This window comes from Coturnix japonica, chromosome 24 (assembly GCF_054131305.1).
Source record: "Coturnix japonica strain WE chromosome 24, WE-NBRP24, whole genome shotgun sequence".
NCBI classification, from domain to species: domain Eukaryota; kingdom Metazoa; phylum Chordata; class Aves; order Galliformes; family Phasianidae; genus Coturnix; species Coturnix japonica.
Window position 1 is genome coordinate 3,426,721 of NC_140686.1, and position 6,070 is coordinate 3,432,790.

Here is a 6,070-nt window from a genome sequence, read left to right on the forward strand (position 1 = left end):
TCTGAGGTACAAAATGGCAGTCTGAAGCTCTCTTTTTGCAGTCTTTATTTTTCCCCTATTAAATCACTGTGTGTATTTTGCTTATTGAAGAGTAACAATGGCAGTAAAGGCTTGTGTGCTGCGTGTTGTCTGGTCATAGAATCTTTTAATCATAGAATGGAATGGCCTGGATTGAAAAGGCCCACAATGACCATCTAGTTTCAACCCCCCTGGATATAGCCACATCCAGCCTGGCCTTGAATGTCTCCAGGGATGGGGCATCCTCAACCCCCTTGGGCAACCTGTTTCAGTGAGTTACCACCCTCTGTGTGAAAAACTTCCTCCTAATATCTAACCTAAACCTCCCCTGCCTTAGTTTCAAACCATTCCCCTTGTCCTATCAGTATCCACAGGTGATTTACTACGCCTGATTTGCAGCTGATGTGTTTACAAGCTGGGAAATCTGGCTGGGCAGATAGCATGTTTCTGCATTGCTTGCTCCAGGGCTTTGAAGAGAACTGGGCAGTTGCAGGTAGAGACTATAGCAGCTCCAGCTCTGTCTAGGTTGGAGAGCTGGAGCTGAGGTGGTGCTTTTGATGTTACACTCTTGCTTCCCTATGCAGCCAATGTGTATGCTTAAATACAGTTTTGCTTGTTCCTGGTCCAGTCTGAAGCTCTCACACTGTATCTCATGCACATGGTCTGTTAATCCTCAGCTGGATTAACAGCTAGTTTCTATCGATAATGCTGAAAGAATTCCTTTTGGCTTACTCTAAATGAAAAAGATGCAGCTATGCTTCCCATTTTAACAATGAAAATTAAGAATAGGTTTCAAGATTGAAAAAAAAAATATATCATTTATTTGCTTTCTTTATGACTCCATTTTCAGTTGACATAAATACATGACTTGCAGATTTTCAAATGGAATATATGGAGTTGCAACTAAAAGTTTGATCATGTCTCTCTACCAGACCTCTACAAGTCTCATTTTACCAGAGAGAAATATCCTCCTTCTTACTTGTGTCACCGCTTCTGGCAGTAAATACATTTGTGAGTGACTGTTTTTCAAGGCTGAAGCACAGGAAGAGTAAAATTTCATCAAAACTGTGATCAAAACCTGGAGTTCTCACTGAGAATGGCAATCACTGCCATTAAAGCAGCCTCATGTGGTTGTTTCACAGAAACAAGATCACATATCCCACTAGTTTTGTGGGTTTTTTGGTCTCTTTTTTACATGCTTTAATAATAAAGACTAAAAATTAAGTTTTGTTATTTTGTATATGCAGTGTTTCTTCCTGAAGTTCACACCTTATTGCCACTCTTGCCAGTATCAGTACAGCACAGGGCCTGCAGTCACCTCCCTACCTCCCCAGACCAAATCCATGAATCATTTGCTTCTCATAGGCCTCAGATGAAAATACTATTTTATAACAACTCTAACCACGTTAAGGACAGTGAGACACTTTAAGTCAGTGCTGTGCAGTTCTACAAACTTGGCAAATACCTCTAATGAGGAGGAATGTCTAACGTGCAGCCTGAGGTCTTCGATACCACAACTAAAGCAGATCTAAACCTGAAAATACTTACACCAGCATGTTAGTGTAAACCCTTACCTTCTCTAGTGTTAACTACGGCTTGCCATAGCATCGTGGCAAGTCTCAAAACCACAAACATGGGGAAATAACGAATGGCAGGATTTTCAGAGTAGCCTATGGTCAGCACAGCTTGGGAATTCAGCTCTCCTAGGCCCTCCAGGAAAATGTCATCATGCATTTTCCTCACAGAATTACTTAACTAGTCTCAGGAGCTTGCAAAACCCACAGAGGTTTTTAACTAGCTTACTGAAGCAAAGGCTTGAAGGTTGTCCTGAGGGGCTTCATTCGTTTTGCTTTGTTGCTGAGCTGTGGTTTCCAGTCTGTCACTTCCAGCCTTGAGCCTGAAAGAGAGACAGGCCTTGCTGTGGACATTCACAAGAGCACAACTTCTGAAAGAGCAGTCTTTATGGAGGGAAACTGACAACTTCTACTTTCAAAAACTCACGTTACTTAATTGCATTCCCTTCTATTAGAATTCAAAAAATAGCTTTTTGAAAGGAACATGCACACAATTCTCCCAGCATGGAAAAAGCAACTTCTTGATTGGCAGCCCTCCTAATTACAGGTTAGTAAAACAAGGCAACCAACTTTCATATCACTGAATCTACCCTGCTGAAACGATGCTCAGTGTGCTACAGCAACCTGAGCTCATGCCCCCACTGTAACCTTAAGCTGCTCATAGGAGCAGACACGGAATGCAGCAGCCCCATTCCTTCCCAGTCACTGTCATAGCTGAGTGCACGCTGAAGCATCCTGAGCTACAGAAATGTCCCAGAGAAGGAATCAGCTCTCCACTCTGGGTTGTTACAGCAAAGACCTGAGCACCACTCTCTGGGAACTACGTGGAAACTTAGGACGGACATGGAGAAACCTCAGAGTCCAGAGCTTTGATGTGAGTATATGGCTTGTGTTGTCGTGTAATTTGGTGCCTGTTTACATTAAACATCCCCAATATGGCTGCAGTCTTTCATGTGGCACAAGCTTAGCAAAAGGGCCAATTCACAGTTGGGCATTGAAGGCAGGAGCTTGGGCTCCTCCTAGAATCAGGGATGGGGAGAATTCAGAAATACCCATTGCTCATCCACTGTTAGGTTCATGTCAGCTTCAGTGCAGAAACCTGCAGGGGGAGCAAAGTGTTTCTGTGTATCCACTAGAAGGCTGTTTCTAACACACTGCTTTGCCCCTCCAGCTTGTGAAAAGCACCCAGGCCTGCTAGCAGCATTATGTACCTTGAACAGCTGGCCTAGAGCTTAAGTATTTCAAGGTCTCATTGTTCAGAAGCATAAGGCAGAGGCAGCAGCAGAGGGAGGTGGGTCCAGAGGTGACAAGCCTAGAAGTAAGCAAGCCAAGAAGTAAGCAAGCCAACAGGGGTCCCTGCACATCCTTCAGAGAAAGTACCTCAGAGTACTGGGGAGACTCTTGCTCTGCTCCTGCTGCGGGCAGGGCACCTATGAAGAATGGACAAAGTGAGACACATTCAGTCTCTTGCAGTGAGTTTTCCTAAGTCTGTTAAGCCCTGTCATCAAAGCTTTGCCATGCTCTCTGTGGGGAAGTGCAGCTGCAAGCTTTGTTAAAAATTGGTGTTATCTAGCTTTACAACGTGAGTTTTCCAGTTATCATGTTCTGTGTTTTTTTTCAAGATTGTAATAGGGCCCTCTGTCAAAAGAAGCCCAACTCTATGCAGAGAGATGTGCATAATCAGGCAGAGCTTTCTAAAGAACAGCACCTGTTGCAGAACGGCGGGAGAAAAGCAAACGATCACACCTGTCATTGACATATGATCAGCTAATCTCGTTTATTCCTTGGCTGCGTGTACATTTATAATACGGATAATTAGCTCATACATATTGCAAAAGTGGAGCTCATCATTGGTTCCCAATTACATACCATCCCCAAGTATCTTTGCAGCTTCTTGTTATCATCCTGAAAGCTACTCCCTTGCTGAGTTCACAGAACCATGGCTAGTTTCTCACCATCCCAGGGCATCCTGTTGTTCTCACTGTCCTTGCAGGTGGTATGGCTGCTTGATTAACTGCACCGTGTTTACGACCCTTCTCAGCTAACTAGCTGTAAAAAACACTCTCTACATTTCCCCCGTTTTCTTTTAGGCTGAAAAGGCTCAGTTTACCGACCGACTAACCATATTTAACAAGCAATTCAGTTCATTTGTTCAATTAGTTCTCATGTAGTTTTATCCTGCCCCGTAGCTGCTGCTCTGTGAACTCCTTATCTTGATCCATGGCTGCTGCTCCATAAATTCTTCTTGTATTACAACAATTTCAAGATACTGCCTATAGAATAACAACACTACTTATATTAATAACATAACTATGATAACTCAATCAAGGTTTTGATTGACAATACTCTGAAAGTGAAAAAAGAGACAAGTCAAATACAACATAACAACATTACTGTTAAACCCACTAAAAAGAACAAATATGTTTGTACTGCAACCTAAGTTTCTGCAACCTGAAAATAAATCTGTGAGGGTCCCATTGTGTTAATCTGTAACTGATTTGGAAAAGTCTTCAATTTTCATATACTCTGATACATTGATTTTTTAATGACCACTAAAATTTGTGCAATAAATGCTTTTAAGATGCTCATAACCATGCTCTACTGACTGAGTTATCCGGGCTAATAATTGATTAATGATCGCGCAATTTAATGGAATAGCATGTCAAATAGAACCAATTTTAGAGGAAAAATGTACTAGAGTATCACTAGGGGCATTATTACTTACTGACCCTTGAGAAACAGCAAGCCATGTTGGTGTTGGATGTAACAGGCGGTGCCAGCAGGGCGTCCCCTGCTTCAAGGTGCACATTTCCTCTCTCACCCATCACAGATTCTCTCCTGCATTCAGGGTCTGAAGGATTTCTTCCAGTTGTACACCATATCTGCGTGGCCAGTACGTGATACAGAGCCCAAGTGCAACACCTGCTTGGAAAACAGAATAAACTATCAAATTTAGTTCTATTAGCGTGCACTTTTGTCTAAAATGATCACAGAGGCTGCCTGCAGTGAGTGGGGAAAAAGGCATCATTAGTCTCAGGCAATGTGATGGGGTTACTTCCTGCTAGCAAACATTTCCAGGCTGATTAAGAGAGGTGCTGGGAAGATATCCAGGGCCTACTGACGCGAGAACAAAGAGGGACAGCAAACTTGCATTTCAGTTGCCTTTGCCTGCCTGCCTACGAAAAGAGCCCTCAGCCTTCAGTACTGCTGCACTTGCAGGTGGGGGGGAGTGAGGGTCACGAAGCACTGGAACAGGCTGCCCAGGGAGGTGGTGGAGTCTCCTTCTCTGGAGATATTCAAGACCCGCCCGGACGCCGAGCTGTGTGATGTGGTATATGGAGCCTGCTTTGGCAGGGGGGTTGGACTCGACGATCTCTAGAGGTCCCTTCTAGCCCCTACAATTCTGTGATTCTGTGATTCCGGGAGGGACGTGAAGCCGACCACTTCATGGCCCTGCAATTGCCAGCCCGAGCCAGGCACTGTATTGAGCAGCTACTGAAAGAGGCAGCAACACTTATCAAATGTTTGTTTCGCTTTTATTTACAACAAAGAGAAGCCAAATGCATCCAAAATACATTTCAATATGAAATCAAAAAGGCGGAATACTGGTAATGATTAAAGACACAGCTTCCTTAGTTCCCCTCTGGAGTCCATGAAAGGGAAAGCACAGCCAGGCCTGAAAACCGCACCACACAGTGTGTGTCCTTTGGTGCACCTGTGAGGACGCAATCCAGGCGATTCTGCTGTCCTTTGTGCCTTTCTGCTCAAGCCCTTATCGTTTCTTTTTGCTTTCCTTCTTGGCTTTCTTGCTCAGCTGAGCAGCACTTGCCTTGGGTTTCTTCACTGTCTCCCAAGTCTGATACTCAAAACCCTCCGAGTCCTGCAAGAATCAATTGGGAAACAGTCAGGGAGCTTTAACCATAGCCAAAACAATTTTCATATTCAGTAAGTGTAACATACTCTACTTTTTGCAAACCGTAACATACTCAAATATAATGGACACATCTATTTTATAGATGCACATCCAGATCTATGAAGTTATTTACTTCTGCTCGGTACCCTTTGCAGTCCAGTTTTTACAAATACAACCACTCTTATGAATGAACACCCATGGGTAAAATACTTATGTGTAGGAGGAGTTAAACTGCTTAGTAATTTAACAAAAGAAATAACAGCTAGATCTCCTCTGAAACAAAACAGGTGGTTCCTTGTCAGTGGAACTGAAGACAGTAATAACAAGGGTTCTGTTTTGAGAAGAATTTACAAACATTTCAGTTTTTCAAGTTGAACTTCTGCGTCTGTGGGCTACAGACACATTTTAATAGTGTATAGCAGGCAGACATCAGCTTAGAAACAAACACTTGAAATCTTACAGAGAATTTTGAGCAGAAGCCCTTTTCTCAACTTTCAAATTAACACCAGACACATGAACAGTATACGTGAGAAGATGTCAATGAACACATCTTCAAAATAGCACC